The sequence below is a fragment of the Columba livia genome, chromosome 2, assembly GCF_036013475.1.
Source record: "Columba livia isolate bColLiv1 breed racing homer chromosome 2, bColLiv1.pat.W.v2, whole genome shotgun sequence".
Classification (NCBI taxonomy): domain Eukaryota; kingdom Metazoa; phylum Chordata; class Aves; order Columbiformes; family Columbidae; genus Columba; species Columba livia.
In genome coordinates, this window is record NC_088603.1 from 142,664,190 (window position 1) to 142,685,629 (window position 21,440).

The 21,440-nt window shown below is 40.9% G+C and overlaps 1 protein-coding gene and 1 non-coding gene across 9 annotated transcripts in view; one reads left to right on the forward strand and one right to left on the reverse strand.

The window, feature by feature from the left end:
- Positions 1–21,440, forward strand: part of OXR1 (oxidation resistance 1) — a 286,476-nt gene that overhangs the window by 50,074 nt on the left and 214,962 nt on the right. The gene's annotated exons all lie outside the window — the stretch shown is intronic.
- TRNAL-CAG (transfer RNA leucine (anticodon CAG)) lies at positions 7,926–8,008 on the reverse strand. Its single transcript has one exon. It is a non-coding gene; the product is annotated as a tRNA-Leu (tRNA).

Sequence of the window (21,440 nt, forward strand, 5' to 3'; positions counted from 1 at the left end):
AATGCTGGATGTGTCCACAGCTCATGACAAACATCAAAAAAGGAATCCTTGTGGACAACATGGGGAAAGTCCAGAACCCAGAAAAATGAAATATGTCAGAGCATTCCAATGAAAGTAATGAATGCTGTGACCTTTAAATCTTTACTATGGTCTTACAACTTTTGCCAGCTCACCGTTTCCCACAGAGTTAGAGCAGTGGTCTCGTGCAGAGAGTGGGAGACACAAGAAACATCTTCCTAATTACAATCCCCATACACCAGCATTGCGTGCGGTTCCTCTGGCAGCACATCGGCAGGCTCTGGAGTTTGTTGCAGCAGCATGTGAATGCTAAAAAACTCAGAAAACGTAAGAAAAAGCTTTTTTTAATGTGAAGGTAGTCGCTGGAACAGGTTGCTGTGAGGTTGTATGGTCTACATAATCAAAACCAGGGTATGGTTTTGATGATAATAAAAAAATCAGGGTATGGCCATGGGCATCCTGCTGCAGTGGGGCCAGCTCTGAGCAGGGAGATGGACTGGAAGATCTCCAGAGGTCCCTGCCCGCCTTGGTGACTCTTCAGTCTGTTGCAGGCTAAGAAACACAAATAAGTACCTCTGTCTTATGAAGCATCTGAACCCCAAGTTCCTGGGAGCAGGGAAGCTTTGTCCTGCTGGTTGCTATTGTCTGTACTGATTCCTCTCTTTGGGCTGTTCTTGGCCATGTCCCAGACGATGTTGAGCTAGACTGACCCTTGCTTTGATCCAGCATGGATGGTCTTGGGTGTGGTAAGAGGATATCGGGCTAGACTGCAGATTAGGAGTAAGTCTGATTATGGAGGAGAGGTTATTCAGGAACAGAGGGTAAAGCAATGCAGCTATGCCGGCGATCCAGGCACGACAGCCCAGGGAGAATCCCAGCGCTGAGCCATGTTTCTGTGATGGGCTTTGTAACTCAGGGTGGAGATGCTGGAAACCTGGCCAAGGCCAGTGTCCGATCTTTATCCACCCAGGCCGCTGCTGAGGCTCAGCAGCTGGAGCGTGGGGCAGACGGGGGCCCTGGGGCTCACCTCTTCTCTGCAAAAACCCAACACAGCTTCCTCCTCATTATAACTGCGGTTAGCCCAATTACTGGGGACCTGACATTATCCAAAGAGCTAAACACATTGACTTTAGTGACATTGGACTGCTGGGCAGCTGGGAGACTTTGATTTGTGTTGTAACACTTATTTAGTTTTACCTGTTTAATAGGACTATGGCACTAGCAGTTCTTATTAAGGTGTGTGAAAGGTTTGCCAGAAACTCTAAAGACCACAATAGGATAAACCAAAAAGGAAAGATTTGAAATGCGATACTTCTGAAGTTAAAAATGGAGATGACGCAAAGTAAATTAAGTTAGAAAAACAAAACAGTGTCCAAACCCCAAATACTGCTGCTTCTTCAGCTGTGAGTCTTTCTTATCTTTCTTTATAAATGACAGTTTCTTTATAAGTAAACAATTTGCTCTTTTAAAATAATTGGTGATGACTCAATAGCTCTTCTTTATTATTGTGTATTTTAAATATGCAGACTTCAGCAAGTCTAAATCTGTGCTCTTTGAGTAAAAAAAATAAGGCTTTAATCATATTCAGACCTAGCTTCCCTTTCATCTGGTAGCTTACTTGCTTTGACAGGTGAATGTAACTTTCTGAGATCTGTGTTTTGTTTTTAAACCCACTCACCTACTTATATAACTTTCCTTACGTAGAGATTGTAATTTTGATTTTACCTTAACTGACACCAGTCAATAAAGAGGCAGGTGTATAGACTTTTGCAGTTTACTTATTGTATTCCAGTTGGTGTTTATGATATTCTCTCCTGAAAATAAAGTGTTTTTTTCTCATATAGAAAAGGAGGTAAGCAAAATTGCACATGGCAATGCAGAGATGTTTTTTTTATTATTGTTATTCAGCAAACTCCGCACTGAATACTGAGTAAAGGATCTCGACACTGCTGTTGCTTGGAGATCATCTGCTTTGCCCAGTGCTGACTGTCAGAGGGCTGCAATACAGCTCTGCTCCTCATTTTAGTTAATGAGAAAGAAAGGTGGGAAAGTATGTAGTTCTGTTTTCTTAGCATTGGTATGATGCCAGGCTGATGGGCCCTCCTTGAGGAGGCGTTACAGTACCTGGGTGCTTTGGTGGGGAGTATGTAACCATGCAGCAGTGATGGGGACCAGCCATTGATGCTGTGCTGTGTAGGGAGGAGCAAGAGGTCTCAGAGCCTGGCACCAGCACTGAAGGAACAGGAAAATAAACTCTTGTTAAACACGAGTGTGAAATTACAGCTCTGAGGTAAGGGGGAATATTTCTAGCAGCAAACAGGCAGTAGATTGGCCCACAGTAGGACAACATTACCTTTCAAAAGGGAGTGTGACTTTTGCAAGTGGAGCAGGACTTGGGCTTCGGGATGGGCATACCTGCAAATAAATACTGTTTTTTATCAATCATTTGCACGTGTTATGAAAAGCACTAGCAGCAGAAAGAATAACAAGCTGCCCCATATTGCGATGATGTCTGTCCGCAGGAGATCCACATACAAGCTTGGCTTGCAGCAGGTGGCTTTCTGCCCATGCCATTACAAGCATCTCTATGCAATCAGAAACAGCTAAGGTGTTATTTTTACATTCCGGCCCCTGTATTTCCTCATGCCAAAGCTGCCCTTGGGGTCTGGCCCTCTGCAGTGTGGCTTATGCCAGAAGGGATCCAGGACCCCCGCACTGAGAGAATAGCTTCTGCATGCACCATCTTTAATGTCAGGAAAGACTTGCATTGTCTGAATTGAGTCCAGTTCATAAAGCTGACATTTAATTGACATCAGAGTTAATCATCAATGTCCTCAACAGAGTCAGTCCAGCTTTCATGTTTTAATAACTGTGAACAGCACGGAGCCCCAGGTAGATTCCTTTCAAGGTAGATTCATTAGGGCAAAAGAGATCATTAGCTGCTGGTAATGGATTGTTGCTCAGTAAGATAAACGCAAATTCAGACATGCTTTGAACTGCCAGTGTAGGCTTGTTTCAATGACAAGGGGAGCAGATGAGCCATGGTATCCTGATTATTCCTTTTACTTCTGTTTTTAAAAAATCTTTGAAGACCACAAAGTGTTGGAAATACACTGTTCTATCCACTAATGAGCAGCAGAAGTAATGAGATATCTCAAAACTCCCTCAGCGTCCACCTACTTAGTGTCTACTTGACTGAACTTCATCTAATTCTTTTCAAAGTGGTGTGTGGATTTGGTGTTAGGAGAGAAATACTGAAAGCAGTTTGCATCCGTTACAGTTGTTCAGTCTCTCATGCAGAGTGATAAGCACTGACCAGGTCTGGGTATCTATTATGCTTTGCAATGAGCGTACATAATGAGATGGTCTCTGCATTGCTGTATTCTAGTCCATGGGTGGCATTCATAAAACCAGGATGAGAAAAGTTTGGTGATAGCCATTCATTTGCTGGAAAAAAATTTTATATGAAGCAAGAAATACTGTGTAGCAACATCCTGCCATGTGTGATGTCCAGTGCTGGCAATGGTAGAAGCCTGGCTTGCCTGTAGAATTTCTGATTTTCTTAAAAGCCCTTCAGGAGGATTTGACGCAGGGTGTGGGATATGCCTCTGTTCTTTCCCCTTCCCATCAAAAAGGGCTCTGTTCACAGGTACAGTTCTGCCTGCAGCTGCTGCACACGAATAAGGGAATCCTTATTCCATATTAATTGGGGGATTTTATTTAATAGAGACTTAATGAAACAAAAATGCTCCTTTGGTAAAGCACAACATCTTTCTGTAGCTTTTACCTCCTATTTCCATAGGCGTCGTGAAATATGTATGTTTGAAAAAGTGTGTAGTCCTTTTTTAAAAAAAAAAATAAAATAAAAGATTTGTCATTCTCTGTATCTTATTTACCAGAAGCACTCCCTTATGCACCACTCTGGAGAGATAAAAGATTTCTGAGCTGCTTGTGGTTCTGTGCTTCTCCCCTTGTAGCCTTGTGACATTTTCTCACAGGAAATATTTGCAGCATACGCAAATGTCGAGAGTTTGGTCTGGGTCCTTCTGACTAGCAATGGCTAATATGTATCCAGTTTTAATCTCAGAAAATGTCCATCATGTGATTCCTTTAATAACGGAAGTTATTTAAGTCTGGTTATCTTATCTAGCTAATATGATTGTTTTGGTTTTAAATTGGCTAGAGAGCTGAACATATTCATGCAAAACCTTTGAAGCTGGCCTTTCTAAACAGCTTGTATATGTGAAAGAGTACAGATATTGGCATGTGATTATGAAATAGCTAGCATACATACTGATTATCAGATTTTTTTTTTTAATAATTGTTCTTCTTTCCCTCAAATGCCTCTGTAGATTCTATCCAGTCCATCTTGTGAAAGTTTTTGAGAGCTAATTTATAGGAAGAGCCTGTCTTCACAGAAATCATTACTATCAGTTAATGTGTGCTTTGCCACAGTTTGGTGCGTATGTGTAATAGTGATTATAAGCTACATAATATTAACAGATGATTTGGCAGATTTTTTGTTCTGTGCAGGCCTTTAATTCAGGATAAATTATATTCTAGAGAACAAGGAATTAAACTTTCTACAGGGATTTCTTGACGAGATTCTGTGATCTTTGTTGTTTATGATGGCCTTGGATTTAACCCTCTCTCTCCCTCTTTTGTTTTGTCCATTATTATATTCTGTGAATACGGAAGAGTTGACTCGGCAGAATATTGTGTTTTATTGTGTAATTATATTGAACATGCAATTTAAATCTCATCTACATATCTAATTTCACCCGTTACGATGTGTTACTAGAAGGAAAATGCTGTTAACTACAAGCTCTGCAGAGCTCCTGGCTGCAGACTTTTTAACCCGTGGTCTGTGCATCCAGTTATGTTCTGCTGTTTCACAGGTCCAGCAGCTCCTGTGCAGCCTTGTCCAAAACAGAGATTTGAATTGGGATGAAATTACTGAAGTAACTTGTGAAGTCCCATTAGAGTTAGGGTTTTTCTTGTCCTGAATGGTGGCTGCAGCCACCAAAGCTACAGTTCTGAATAGGTTCTGAATGCATAATCTATTTAGTGAATGCCTTCTCACTAGTAGTTTTCTAGGATGCTTAAACCATATCAAATACTGTAGGTATGTCTGTTCTGATTTATGTGATCTTGATATTCACATTATAATTGAAATGAAGCTAAGGAGATTCTAGACTTCAAAGTTGCTGTTTTGCTTGTGACATACAATTATTTCATGGTACATATATATCTCAGTTATATTTTTTCCTCAGAGACTAGGAGGAGACTACACTATCAGTTTAGATCAAATAACGTCTAATAATACTTGGACTGATGTCTGTATAAGGTAGATAATATACTTCTATGATAAATTGTATTGATGGGACTTGAAAGCCTATAAACAACTAGGATGCTGATTTCAGGTTTCATCCAAAATGGATCCCATGCGTAGAGCAGCCAGCCCTGCACCCTGCAGTTGTGGATTACTGCTTTAGGCAGCTGCCTATTGATGTGATATGTCTGACAGACCCAAACACGCTGGACTTGCTGTGCATCCATAGCAGGCAAATGTGCTGCTTTCAGATTTCCAGTATTGGTAGAAGTGCTGCCTGGAACATGGAATTAAATACTGATTTGGCATTAACAGTTCAGGAGGTAATGATCTTAACATCACTTTCTGTGAGGATGTTCTGCAAAACATCCCTGTGTATGTTGACAGACTGTAGTGCTGCTTGCCCGGTAGGAACAGATGGGTTAACGCCACCCAATGGGTTAAGGTTCTGGAGAAAAACAGATGTATATCTTCTGTATACAAGGTATGGTAGATAGGCATTTTGGGTAGATAAGCCACTCTACTCAAGGAATGTTCTGTAGCATTTGCAGATGGAAAGCATTACTTATCTGTGTGGGTGTCTATTAATATCAGATAATTAATATACTCTCTGAGTCTGTTTCTTCCTCTGGAATAATTCATTAGTTTATCTTGTTTAGCTGCAAATTTAAATGATCTAGTGCAATGTATGTTCAGAGGTTATCACTGTATGTCTGCTGAATGTTTGCGGTGCTGGATATTTAACATTTACATCTTATGGCGCTAAAATCCCAGTTTTCCACTTCATTCATGGGAAGAGTGTTTTTGTGACTGATGTTTGTGACCTTGTTTTTCAGAAATACTTCATATTCCAGAGTGTCACTTAATGTGTACTTAACTCTAAATACATAATGTGAAAATTTAATTCATTTACTGATTCATACTTAGAGAGGTTTTAAAATTTTAACAAAACAGGAACATAATACAATATCCAAAGTAGTTGTGAGATCAAGTCAAAGAAACAAACAAACAAACAGTTTTGAGATGCAAACTGTAGTTTTAGGAAACATCTGGAGCCAAAATAACAGTTCACCTCTGGCAAAAGGAGGAGGGAGGGAGGTTCTGGCTTCTCCCTCTCATGTTCTGCTCTACTCACATCCCTGCTCCTGCCACTTAGGCAAGTGCCACAGTTTTCCAGGTGTTTACCTGGCCGGTGTGTCCTGTCCTCTAAAGCAGCAGCAAAACAGCTCAGGGGAGTAACATTTCTTGCTACATCAGAGAGGCATCTGGCATCAGAGCCAGTGCAGGGAGGACACAGGGCTAGTGCAGGCAGCGTAGTGGGGAGGAAACAGAAACCACACAAGATTTTGGAAGTTGGATTCTGAGCTGCGTCCTTCTTTAGGCTGAGACAATTAGATCTCCTGTTTTAAATTAGGACTCCGTTATGCTGAAAAGGAGAGGAGAGGAGAGGAGAGGAGAGGAGAGGAGAGGAGAGGAGAGGAGAGGAGAGGAGAGGAGAGGAGAGGAGAGGAGAGGAGAGGAGAGGAGAGGAGAGGAGAGGAGAGGAGAGGAGAGGAGAGGAGAGGAGAGGAGAGGAGAGGAGAGGAGAGGAGAGGAGAGGAGAGGAGAGAGGAGAAACTATTTCAGTTGGAAAGGACCTACAACAATCTCACCGAAAATTAAAGCATGTTGTTAATGGCATTGTCCAAATCCCTCTTAAACACTGACAGCCTTGGGGCATTGACCACCTCTCTAGGAATCCTGTTCCAGTGTTTTACCACCCTCTCAGTAAAGAAATACTTCCTCATGTACAGTCTGATGTCCAGCTTAATGTCCAGACCACCCCGATGCAGCAGCTTTGAGCCATTCCCACATGTCCTATCACTGGACCCAGGGAGAAGAGCTCAGCACGTCCCGTCCTCAGGAAGCTGTAGAGAGCAATGGGGTCGCCCCTCGGTCTCCTTTTCTCCAAACTAGACAAGCCCAAAGTCCTCAGCTGCTCCTCACAGGACATTCCTTCCAGCCCTTTCACTGGCTTTGCTGCCCTCCTCTGGACACCTTCAAGGACCTTCACACCCTTCTTAACTGGTGGGTCCCAGAACTGCACAGAGTGCTCAAGGTGAGGCTGCACCAACACTGAACACAGCAGGACAATTTTCTCCTTTGCCCAGCTGCCAATGCTGGGTTTGATGCCCCCAGGATGGGGTTTGTCCCCTTGGCTGCCAGGGCACACACAGCTGACTCGTTCTGAGCTTCATGGCAAGCAGCACCCCCAGACACCTTTCTGCAGGGACCATTCTCTCCAGCAGCTCCTCTCCCAGTTTATACTTGTGGTCAGTGTTACTCTGTGCCAGGTGCAGGATCCAGCATTTTGACTTGTTAAATTCCATCCCGTTCATCATGGCCCAAAGCTCAGATCTGTCTAGATTCCTCTGCAAGACCTCCCAGTTTGGTGTCAGCAAAGTTGCTAATGGTGTCTTCAAGCCCTGCATCCAGATCATTGGTAAATATATTGAAGAGGACTGTCCATAGAATTGAGCTCTAAGGAGCAACCGCTGGTAGCACACACGTGAGGTGTCCCAAACCAAAAGGTACCTGTCAGAAGTGGGATTCGAACCCACGTCTCCAGAGGAGACTGCGACCTGAACGCAGCGCCTTAGACCGCTCGGCCATCCTGACCCACAGCACGCTGGTTTTCCTACTGCGTGATCCGTATATTTGCAGACCTTTTAGTGATGCTGTATTGTACTACTTTTCTCATACAGAGGATGTCCAAAAATATTTCAAACAAAAACGTACATTGTGTTGAATCTAATGTCACTTTAATAACTTATGTTAATTTGCTACATGTGGCTGTTTCTTTCTGTGTGTACCTGAGTGTTACGACGTTAAGAAAGAAGCAGTGGCTGTTGCACATCTGTTGCCATGTAGCAGAAGTTTGAAGGTGTACAGGAATGAATAAAAATGTGCTATGTTGCACAAGGGCATTGCTTCATGCTGATTTGTTTCCTGCAGTGTCTATGAAAATCCTCTTGAGACAGGTGCGGGTTGTTCATGGTGAGGATTCTTTGTGACATTTGAAAAGGGACCGTGACGCCAAGACAAACTGTATGTGCCCATGCTGCATTTTTATACAAAGAATTCATGTACTTGAAGGCTGCATCCAGGATGCTCTAAATACACAATTTTGGTCAGGATTTGGGAGAAAAAGTCAATCTAGAAGGCAAGAGGTACACTTGTGTGGAAGTATCAGCTGTACAATTTAATGGCTCTGTTTGGAATGTAAATTGAAGAGAAAAATCAAATTTTGGAATGAGACAACCAGAAACTGACTATGAGAAATGGCAGGTTTACCTCTGGCCTCAAGAAGTAATTATTCCCCAGAACCCTGGGGAACAAAAAAGCTGCAGTCTCTACTCGATTGCTCCGAAATTTTTAACTGATTTTATTTGGCACTGTTACTGGAGGAAAACAGTTTGTACTGTTTGGAGACACCAGTTTCTCTTCTGGCTCCAGTTTGTCAAGGTCTTTCTCGCACTGGGGAGCCCAAAGTGCTGGACGTGGTACTCTGATCACAACATAGGTGTTTGGGTCTCCAGCCAGCAGCTCCAAAACCTTGAGGTCACTACTTAAAGACACGGTGATGATGTAAAGCTGATTAAATAGATCTTGAATGGCTGAATTTAAATAAAATCTAAGTCATAAAGATAACATTACCCATTGGCTTCAAGACTCGTAGATTGCACAAGGAAGGCTCTTCTTGCAGAACCAATGTGTATCAAACAATGACCTCAGTGAAGAATCAGCCCAGGCCGACTCCTGGACGGCACCAGTGTCTCCTTTACCAGTGAGAATTTTTGGCCCCAAACTTTAGTAGTTAACTCTCAAGCTGTTGCGCAAAATTCTGCTGATCTGTCTAGCTTGTTGGTCAAAATGTAGTGGTACTTGGTTTGCAAAGGGTGGATTCAGTCCTGATTGCTGACCCACGGCTCAGTATTGGCTGAATTGTGCTCTAGTAAGCAAACTGGAAACCTCAATTAAAATTACATATTTATAAAGGTGCATGTATTCCCCAACTGTTTTGACAGAAACTTAACTGCCTGTCCACGACACAGCCAGACTCACTGGACTGGAGGAAGGAGGTAGCTCTGTTGCAGGATTTTGGTGGGCTCCAGCAAGTGTGTTCCTCAGACACTGAAAAGAAGTCCCTGTGATGTGACGGGCATTTGGATTCTCCATTAGAAGGGTTAGCTCTACTGCTTCTCGAGTTCTTGCAGTTAACTGGAATGTATCTTGCTCAAAAGAGAGAAGCAGCAACATGTTTTATCAGGGCAAAAGAGTAATTTAACAGGGTTCAGTAAAACTGATGAAATTTAACAATGTTGAACTGTGGTTTGACAAGGTTCAGTAAGTTTGATGGTAAGGTTCACCTTATTAATTACTGCATGGAGGAAACATACAAAGGAAAATGTAGTTAGAATTGAGTTAGAATGATTCACACAGGGTAAGGAGCACCTTCTCAATAAGTCACAAGGTTCAGAGTGGACCCTATTGCTTTCTAAACTCCTTATGTTTAGAATACTCTTGAATATTGCTGGATCTAATCTTAGCCTCAGACTTGGACAATGGTTTATGCCTAATGGAATTATCTGTACAATGTTTATAATAATATTGAGTAGCTATATGGATTAGTAATGTTTCATTAGTATTAATTGAGCATGCTATCCGTCTCTAAGGCTCTGTTGTGGGTATGGGGTCTCTCCACCTTGGGCAAGGAAGGACTTCTTAGTCTCAGGTAAGGGGTCTCAGACCTCGAGAGGTGTCCCTGCTTGAGGGGAAAGTCCCCTGGGCTGCAGTCCAACTGCAATTCAGGGAGAGCTCAAATTTGGCCCATCCTGATGCTAATATGTATGGAGTGAAGTAGTTTGCTGCTAGCCGATAGCATAGACAAGATAGATGTCTTCATTTTAGCTCTGGTATCTTGTTCTGTACTTTGGTTATCTTTCGGGTTTCACAGCCACCTTCTGAACTATTTTTTCTGAGGCAGCTTCACTCCCTTGTACGTGAGCCAGGGGTGCTCCAGCTCGCAGGTTCACCACAGGGCGTGAGGCCTGTTGCTCCTTCGTCAACCTGAACCAAAGTTCGGCAGGAGGTCAGGTGTATCTGTCACACAAGTATGTGTTCCGATGACAGCAGGTGAAGAACAGAAAACTTAGTCTTGTTGGGTATCCTTACCAGTATTCCCCTGGATGTCTTTGTGCTGGTGTTCAACGTAGAATTTCAAGAATAGGCTCCCGTTTTTAGCGTATTTGGAGAAAATCTGATTGCATTTTGCATTTTGCCAAGAAAGGCTGGACCAGATGATCCTTGAGGTCTCTTTCAACGTGGTATTCTATGATTCTGTGATTATTTGGGTATGCATAAAAAAGCAGTGCAAACTCTGAGTTTAGTTTTCAGAATACCTGATGACAGCTGACATTGTTCTAGAAGGTTCAACGAGATAATGGAAAATACTAAAAAATAATTTTAATGTGGCTGCGCATAATAAAATCCTTAGTAATGACTCATTCTCTGAAAGCACATTGAAGAATCAAGTTAAGAATGATGCTAAACCCGTATAAGCTAATGTGAAAATGTCCGCAATGATCCCACTGATCAATGGAGCTTAAAGTGCTGTTTACATTACAGTGAATTAATGGATTTAATTAGAGTAACAGTAAGCATTTTGGGGAATAAAATGTCTTTCCTCAAATAGAATTTAATAAAATACTAGGATTTTTCTTTTATTTATATTTTTTTTCCTCATGAATTTATAGCCATTGTAACTGCTCGTAGTGTCAATTAATGAGGTTCATGATTTTGTGGATGTTACATGATGCTTCATAAAACTCTTCACAAATAGAAAAGGAAACAGTGTTTGTAAATTCTAGTTTTATTTTAGGCAAAATTCGGAGATAACAGGTAGCAACAAGGGAGTTTCCAAATTCAGAAGAGCGGTCAAAATCCACACTTAGATGTGGGTAAACCATTTTTTTTTCTGATTCTGCTCCAGCTTCTGGTCTTCACTCCCTAAACACTTCCTGGAGAAAGAGATCTAACGTGAGACCATTTCAGCTGAAATGACGACCAGAATGGTCGGCTAAGCTGGCACGTCTTGGGGCTGTGACATTCTCACCCAGCAGAGCTGGGAAGAGAAAGTTGTCTATACTCATCCACACAACACTCTCAAAACCCAGTGAAGCTGCAGGGGTCTGAATTTAGTGCTGCTATGCAGTTTTAATACTGAATTTGAAATTATTCTTGTAGATGTCATGATAAAGCTTACTGTGCTGTAGTGATCTGTTTTGACGTCAGTGTACAGTAGCAGTCGATCCATTTAAGTGCACTGGGTCCAGCGTCTCCAGCACTGGAGATAACAAGCATCACAACATCCCTTGATATCAAAGGCCTCTCTTCCACCTTTTCTGTTCCTCCTCTGTCACCTGATAGCCCCTTCTTGGCCATTCTGGGTTTCTGTCCCGCTTTAATCAAAGCCACTCACAAAGAGAGAGCATCTTTCATGCTTTCATGCTGTTCTGTCTCTGAATAGGAGAGTTGTTTTCCTCCTTATGTTTCAGGGCTCTCCCTGTGGGCCTTGAAAGAAATACTTAATAATTCAAAAAGCATAGCTGAATCCTGTGGGACTGATGCATCTCCTCCAAAGAGAAAGTGGAGAATGTTATATGGATGATAATGAGGTTAAACGTGGTTGAAGGGAGACTTGCTTTAAAAATATTATGCCTATTCAATATTTTTATAACCTCACATTTTGCCCCTAGCTCTGCAAATGCGCTTAACTTTACAGGTGTCACAGGTCCTGTTGTCAGACCTTTTTGGTTGCACAAACAGTAACAGAAAGCAATGCATAGACTCAAAAGTGTTGTCAGGAACCTGGGAAGCTCTCATCCTCCTCCATGTAATCTTTAGGGACTCCTTTACATTAAAAATCTATCTACATCACTAGCAGAAACAGATTGTGAGCTAGAAACAAGACTGCTGTGCGTCAGATCCTTGTCATCTCAGCTGCCAGTTGTCTTTGTTGTGGTCACAGGTAGGAATGGAATTGAACAGCAAAAGAGGCTTTGTCCTGAGCTATTCCAGCCATTCTGGTGGCAATTAGAGATTTGAGAAGGGTAGCTGAGAAAAAAAATATTTGTCTTACTCTAATCACATGGGTCTTCCCTATGAAATAACTCATCCTCAAAACACCTTGTAAGTATGAATACTCATAAGCATCACTAGAATTAAGTACATTCCCTTAAGTTCCCAAAATTAATAAACTACATTTGAAGATATAAAGCAGATTAAAAGTGTGGAACCCTGTGGTGGTTATAGGAAATTGGGAATACTAGAGAAGGCTGGCATTGCATATCTGCACTCTTTGATGGTGACAGAAAATGCCTCAGGAGCGTATGTTATCAGCAGGATCCAGAAGAGGTACAGCACCTGTGTGTCTGGCAGGGGAGGGGCAATTCCTTCTATCCTCTCAAACTGATGCAGAGTATCAGCTTTTTTTTTCCTCTCAAATCACTATTTTATCATGAACTTGAGCACCAACTGGAGAGCTCTTTGCTCTGCTGCCTGTTGAGCTGGAATAACTTTTTTGTTGAAGAACTGGGGAGTTCTTCAAAACAAAAAGACAGAACTGCCTTTATTTTAATAATTACATCTGCTGTTCACAAGAGTCATGAATATGGGCTGCTGTGAGGATATCAGCTATGAGGATAGCAAGTGGATTTCTTGTCCACTTTCATTAGAACAAATTCAAATGAAGAGTCAAGCTCAGTCCTGTTCCTGACCCTCTTACTGTCCAGTAACCTTTCAACATTTTACATTTATGGCTATAAATACAGGATGTGGATGTGGGTGTGTATTTACCATGGCTGCAGTGAAAGGGAACTTGACAGCTGACACTGGGGCAGAACCTGACCTGTAAAATCCTGATTACTAATTGATGAGTAAGCATCTAACCTGACTTTCAGCTTCCAGCTCAGGTGTTCTAGCACTGAAAAAATCCTTGTGCTTATTTGAGAAACAAAAAAAAAAGACAATGTGTAAATCATTGGAGATGTGGTAAACATGGAAAATAGTAATGACAGAATAACTATATTATTAACAGTGAATTTATTTTAATTTTTAGATGACAAAATCTTAGAACATTTCAGGCATGCCTGCACATTTCTGTCCTTATTTATAAAGGCAATAGCAAACATACTATTGAACCTGAAGGAGCTAAGTATTACATTCTTGTGGTAGTTAATTGATGCTGAAAGAATCAAATGATGTTCTGTTTTCCAGACTCTCCAGTGGAAGAACCAGGGATAAAAGTATTTTATCAGCTAACCTCTGCTGGAGGCCCCGTGTCCTCGCTTGGTTCTTTCCAGCAGGGCTGAGAAATGGTAGAGAAGTTTTAGCTTAAACAGGGCTAAACAGGGTTTGTCTGTTAGACCTGGCTGTGGGTGCAGTAGAAGGAGACTTAGTGAAGGGAGAGCTCCGGGAGAGTTTGCCTCTCACTAGCTCAAGGAGGGAGAATCATATGGGATTATCGAGAGTACTGCAGATTACTGGCTTTTCCAGATTTTTGCAGGGTAATAAACAAGCTTTGAAGAAATGGCACTGCTGACTACGGCTTGGTTTCTTTTTCCATACAATAAAGCCATTTCCTACCTAGAAAAATTCTGTGAAAACTGTAAATCCCAGACTTGTTGGTACTGGATACTGGTTGTGCTCGGTACCTCCTTTTGCACACTCCAGCCTTTCTCTCCTCTTCAGTGGGAAAGGACAGGGACTGTGGGCATTTGCTTTCTCTTGCACAAGTAAATGGTGCTTCTTAGGTGCAGAGGACAGAGGTAATTAACTTGTAGCTGATTTTATATGGGCTTCTTTGCAATAAAAAAGAGGGCAATAAGTGCAGCACTGCTAATTATCGCATATTGGCAATAATCATAAATAATGATATAATACAATTTATATAATAAAAATACTAAAATGCCTAATAATGATTAGCATAATATAGTGTGTGGAAGGTTTCTCAGGAATGTTGTATGTTTGGAAAGTGGAGTTGGTTAGTGCAGTCGTCAAAACTAGAGTCTTGTGACTGTGTTATGCAGTATGTAAAAGAAATAAGCCATAAGTGAATTGCAAGATACCTAGCTCTTCTCTGTGTACAGAAAACAGTAACCCAGTAACTGGCAAATATTGGCCATTCTCTTAGACTTCCCTTATTTTCTAAAAGCAAGATCTTTACATATTTGCCTCTCTTATCCTAAAGAGAGATAGTGTCTATTTTTCTTTCCTGAAAAGACTATTTGCATGATTAATATATTCCTTGCATACTGTGAAGAGGGAATATCTGTTTCTCTCTGTGATCCATGCTGACTCCCCATCATTTACTCTCCAAACTAACATAAAGATATTTATGTTTTCAACAGAAAGAAATCATTCTGGTTTTGAGTGAGGTTTTCATGTTGACATTTTAGAAGCTGCTTCAAGCTCTTCTTAATATTGAAACAAACTAATACGTTTGCTTTGTGTGGTGTTACAGTTGACATTTCCAAAGGGAATTGCTGAAGATGTTAACAACTTCCCAGACAAGCATACTGTAATGGAATAGTTCTTTGCTTGTGGTCCTGACACAAATTCCTCTTAACTAATGTTTTTGCTGAAAGTAATGTGATTGTGATAACTTATGTGAGCTGGGGTAAATGTGAATCGGCCCTGGCTATTTTGGGAAGCATAAATATCTGCTAAACTCCTTCGTGTTTTGCTTCTTGCAGATATAACAAGCAGAAGGTGCCAATTTATTGTGTGCATCAGAGCCTCTGTGCTGCACAAACATCTGCAGTGCAGAGCAGGAAGAAAGTCTGCGAGGAGCATTGGTAATTGGCAAAGCCTGACAGCCAGGAGAGCTTGTAACTCAACCAACAAAAATTGATCAGCTAGAGGCTTGGCTAATTTTGAAGCCAGTAGCCATGAAAAACAATCACATAGCAAACTTGCCCTTATATGTGTAGCATGTGCCCCAAGGGCACAGTAGGTTAGACGCAGATTGATGTTATTGTGAGTTTGCTTTTTTTAAGCCATGCCATTGAACCTGTGCACTGCTATATCTTTAATATCTGGTCAGTACAAACAGTGCATAATTACATTAGCAATTAACCCAGGACTATCCACTTAGAGAATTTATTTAACATTTTATGTTGGAAAGTTTTGGAGACTCTTCAAGCAAGTTGGGTTTTCTTCTGGAGTCCTTCATGGAGCTCTTAGTTGCAGCCACACAGCCAGTTTAGCCTGTGGTCTGTGTTAAAAATACCCATATTGTTATCTACCAGAATCAGCTATAGCTTACGATCTTTTAGCAATATTGTATCTTTTTCTGACTGCTGACCACGTATTGCAGCTTTGGAACAAGTTTTCCGCAAAATACATTCCTATTATAAAATCTTTTTGAATGAAAAGGATTTCTGTTTCTGGGATTATTCTAACCTCAGCTGATATATCCTCTGCATTTTCAGTGAAATTGTAGAGAAACTCGTTTGCAAGATGGTTGTGCAGCCACATTTTGGCCATGTTGTTCGTTCTCTTTCCGAGCCCCTCGGCAGAGGCTTGGGGAGAGGCAGTCTTTGTTGGGCTGCGGCTGCCTCCCTGCCTTGAAAAAGAACAAAACTGTCAGGAAGAAAGATATTCATCCTAAGGGTAGACTCTGGTTACATTAAATAGAATAGCAGCCACTTGGAGATGGGACTGGAAGGCAGCCAAAAGGACACAGTGAAATTTTTCAATAGTCTGTCCCTCTGCTTGTCTTCCCGTGATCGACAGAGAATGTAATTTCAACCTTCAAACTATTCACTGCAACCAAAAGGAAGTAATGCTGTTCCGTCTCTTATTTTAAAGAGCGTTGTAACCTAGAAGAGAAGATACTCTTCTCTCAAATGTGCATGTCATTCTACTATTGCAGTAAATCATTGCAGATTACTAGCTTAAGTAAGTTAAGACTGTCTTGTGTCTCTTCTGTAAGGAAAAAAAATGGCCTTGACCAGTGAACATAACATAATTTCAATGGTTGTTTTGATCAAGGATTTCTCAGATGGTACTTGCTGCTTGTAATGTTAGCTGGAGGTGGTCAGCCTGGCATTGCCAAGTGAAGCCATGTTTTGAGGCATTAGTGCAGGGACAAGATCAACTGGCATTCCTTGTAATGTCTGCAGATGGGTTAAATTATATTGCTGTGACTTTATGAAAATCTCTCAGGTTTATGTATGTAAAGGCAGATGGCCCGTGACTTAGAGCAAGATTACAGCCTCATGAATCTCCCACAATTTTGTGTGTGTGTTTGCAGTGTTACCTATTCTGTCCTTGTGAGAGATCTGTGTAGCCTCATGTCCTTGTACGGGAGGCATCACCCACTGAACCTGGTGGTGCTACAAGAGCTTCGTCTCAGCTGAAGTGAGATCAGAACCAGGTCGGTTACCACTTGTTTTCAGGCACTGCTGTTCCTTCCCCAGTGGGATCTCTTCATATGTCTTCTTAGGGAGAGGAGGAGCTGAGCCCTATTTAACTTTAAAACATTGCATTTTAGTGAAAGCAGTGATATGAGGATATATATATACATATATATATTTATATATATATATTTATATATATATAAAGTTGTATTACCTAGATGGTTCTGTAATGAAGATCTCATTCCTCCTGTCAAATATTTGGAATCTTCTCTGTTAAATTATATATATTCTAATATTTCTGCAGTGCAGTGTTTGTGTTTTCTTCCCTGCTGAAATGTAGAGTTGTATTCGTAGTGCCATTTTTAAAAAGGCAACACCCCCACTCCTTCTTTCTTCACATAATGATACTGAAATAATTGCTTCAGTAAATTGGAAAGCAAAGAGGTGGGAGGTAAAGAAGCAAAGATGACATTCAGCTTCAGACAGATGAGCTGTAGGATTCCAGAATTGAGAATCGTAGGTACAATAGGTACACACATGGGTTTGGTTACTATTGAATAGTGATTTCTCAAAGCTTTTAATGTATTTTATTCTTGTCTTCCCACAGAATAACTTGCTCTGTTTTGCAGGTAGGTGTCAAGGTATAGGAAAGGTAAATGATCTGTCCAAAGCCCCGTGGTCCCGCCCAGGCCAGGGGCAATCCCTGACAGTGCCAGGAACTGTGGCACTTATTAGGATATCTATGAGGTGTTGCACAAATGCGGAGTCTTGTCTGAGATCCCCAGTGACCACAGCTGGTGATTATGAAGAGCAGCAGTTACCACTGTGAGTGGTCCATTAGTTTCAACAGGAACTGTGTCAGTGCATTCAAGAGTGAAATAATGTCCTATTTTTTCATTAAATGTAGGTAGGGCTACATTCTGTGGGGCTAAAAATCTGGATTTATGATATGTTGGCAGCTAAAGTTGTCTTCAGGACAGATAGATTTACCCAATAATTTTTCAAATGTATGGGAGATAGAGGAGAAAGAGCCACTTAATAGCTACCTTTAAATTCGGCATTTGGTAAACGCACTAGAATCTAGTGCTCTGGCTCAAATTTCATTCTCTTTTTGTTCTTGTGCAGAGTCTGTTGCTTCTAAAGACCGTGATCTATGAGATGAAAATAACGACAGATGTTTTCTGTAATGTGGATGGTGGGGCCTGCTGGTGTGAGGCTCCTGGACCCAAAATGGGCCCTACTGTTGGCCACGTCTCGGGGCCTTACGGGGGCACAGGGCAGCGCTCGCCCAGGGCCCCTTCTTAGACCTCGGCAATACACAGGCCTGAAGAGGCTGATTCCTTCCAAGTCAGCTTGTCAGGAAATGTCTGTAAAATTTTGTATTCTGAGTGGTTTCTGAACACATCTAGTTGTTTATATGTACTCTCCTTTTTTTTTTTTCCTCTGTGCAAATTATAGCAAATAAATGAGGGCAAGAATACGACTGAATGAATAAAAGGAGGCAAAGAAATGAAAGGTGAAAGAAGTGGGGGGAGTATGAGGGAGTGAATGAAAACAAGGGATAGAGCTGAGAGAAAATGAAGTTACATATGTATAAACATTTTGATGTCTCTAAGAAAATGAATAGAGTCAGCGTTATTAATTAAGTGAAGAGGTAGCACAACAGAAATTAAAATGCTTTACATATGGGGAAAACTTTCCATCTTTCCAACTTTACATCATAGTGATTTTTAAATTTCTTCTGAAGTATTTAAGTGTAGAAAATCAAATTGAATCAAAAACAGAAAAAGGAAAACTGAATAGTGGACTGCAGAATGAAGGAGGGGGAGATCAGGGAAGGAAGAAGAGCAGAGGGAGAAGGCTGCCTGACTTCACTGTGCTCTAATGTATTTCATGCTCCAGGTTAGTACTCAGGGCCCCAGACATTTCCAGACTGCCTCTACTAGTATTGTGGTGTTGTGATGGTTTTTGTTTGTTTGTTTCAAGAACACCAATGCTTTCTTAAATATTTTTGTGGTTTTCATTCTTTTTGAGGTATAGCTCAAAAGATGGTAGTTAAAAAATTATTTTCTATACATTGCAGCTGCCTCTCATTCCTCTCTTGCTTCACAGAAACTATGCATTTTTTATAAAGAGGCAAAAGTAAGATTTTTTTTCTTTAGGAAAGGAGGCAGCAGTTAGCATACCATAGGGAAGTATGGGCTAGCTGGACCTTGAAAGTTTCAGTAGCTAATTCTCCAGTTTCTTCTCATGCACAAGGTACCATACTCAGTTCTGTGATCCCCAGTACAAGAATGACATGGGCTGGTTGGAGCAGGTCCAGAGGAGGCCACAAAAATGGTCAGAGGGCTGGAACAGCTCTCCTGTGGGGAAAGGCTGAGAGAGTTGGGGCTGTTCAGCCTGGAGGAGAGAAGGCTCTGGGGAGACCTTATTGCGGTCTTTCAATATATGACAGAGGCCTATAGGAAAGATGGAGAGATTTTTTGCCAGGGCCTGTAGTGACAGGACAAGGGACAACAGTTTTAAACTGGAAGACTTTAAATTGGATACAAGGAAGACATTTTTTACAGTGAGGGTGGTGAGACACTGGACCAGGTTGCCCAGAGAAGCTGTGGATGCCCCATCTCTGGAAGTGTTCAAAGTCAGGCTGGATGCAGCTTTGAGCAACCTGGTCTAGTGGAAGGTGTCACTGCCCACAGCTGAGGGGTTAGACTAAATGGTCTTTAATGGTCCCTTCCAACCCAAACCGTGATTCTATGAGTCTATATTCCTTGTAGCACAGGGGCTCAGACCTCTTGAATATCAAAAGGTTTTCTCTTATTAATTTATAAAGCTTTACAATTTCTATTGATATTTGATTGATATCTTCTTGGAGAGGAACTTATCCATTTAGACAATTCTAAACCCACCTTTAATATATCTTCAGTAAAGGTTGTACTACAAATACTATTGTTATGTTATCATGTGGTATCACTGCAACACAAAACCCATAGATAGAGGAACACAAACAAGACCTGTAACAGAACTCCTGTAGCATGACTGTTGTTGTGGAGCCAGAATAACGCTCTTTGAAGGTGAATCTCTAGGGCTTTTTTTTTATAATACTTTTTCTATTTTTCAATTTTACATCTTACATTGCTACATTCATGACACCATGAAGATTATCGATAGAGTAATGGAAAGAAAATATCTTTCAATTTCTATGTGTATCATGTTTGTTGTTTCCAGCCAATAAATGTACCTGAGAGTCAATTTTCTTAAGTATAAAGACAGCCCAGCTCAGGGCAATACTGCTGATTCTGACAAAAATGGTTTGTATTTAGCCTTGCAAGGAAGTTTCTTGATTGTTATTTGCACTTTGTTTTCTTATAGGCAATAAGTGGATGCAATGCTTCCAAGGGTTAGAATTTCGAAGTCTGTATCTGTGATGATGCTTAAGTAATCATCCTGAGAGGTTTCTTTGTACTGTACTATCTGGTAGAAGCAGGAGTTAAGGAGCATCCGAAGTTGCTTAGCGCCTGACAGGATAAGACTCCCAAAAATTGTCTGTTCCTATCCCCAGCTTCTGAATCCATTTCCACTGACATTTTGAATAATTTTCTACATGGTAGTGAGATAATGCTTGCCCTTGATTCAGTGAGAATGTTTTTTCTTAAAGTAAAACTTTAAATATACAGTCTCAAAACTGTTTTTTTCTACAAGCATGAGATTAATTTTCCTGTTAGGTTTGTCCTTTTCTTAAAATTGTCTCTTGTCTGTAGCCATTTTTGCTTTAATGGCAATATTAATTACACTGATTTATGGTGCGAAGTGGTATTTTAGGTGGAATTGAACAAAAATCCAGTGTGAATGAGCTAATTTGATAATATGCCAAAAAATAACCAGCTATTTCATTAAAAGCATGTTTTTCCTATTCTTAGAGGCTGTATAATTTCAATCAGTACTGTTAAGAACAGAAGATAAAATTATAATATAGGTCACTTATTAGTGAAGACAATTTCCTATACCGAAATAGATAGCGTAATATCAGTGATACTGTCTGTCATGAGAACATCTCCCTATTCACATATATGCTGTCTCTATGTATAGTATTACCATCACAATAATTCTTTAATTTAGATGTTCTGTGCATAGTGTTTGGGTTTTCAAGACAGCATTTTCTGTCTAATCTTCCTGATCAGACCTATCTGTCTGATCATTTCTATGAATATATAAAAATGTGCATCTTGTTAATGAGTACTTTGTTGCCAGGGCCTGATTTTTAATGCCAATTTGAGATAGCTGTCCTGTGTCTGTACAGGGGAAGTAAGTTGTGCTGGTTCCTGATGTTCACAATGCAGAAGAGGTCGGCAGGGGATACAGACAATGATACATTTGTTTGAATCGCTAGGAAGTGGAAGAGCAGGAAGAAGATGAGGTACACAAACCCACTGATGGCATTAGAAAAGATAATTGAATGCTTATACTACTCTTCTATTATAAGTCAATGCATTCATTTAAATTAATTTAAAAGGTGATGGGTTTATGCCTACCAAAAATATATGTTTTTTTTTTTTAACACAAAAAGTAATTAACCCATGGAGCTGATGCTACAGAGGCAGGAGGTCTAGGGACTACAAAAAGGCCTT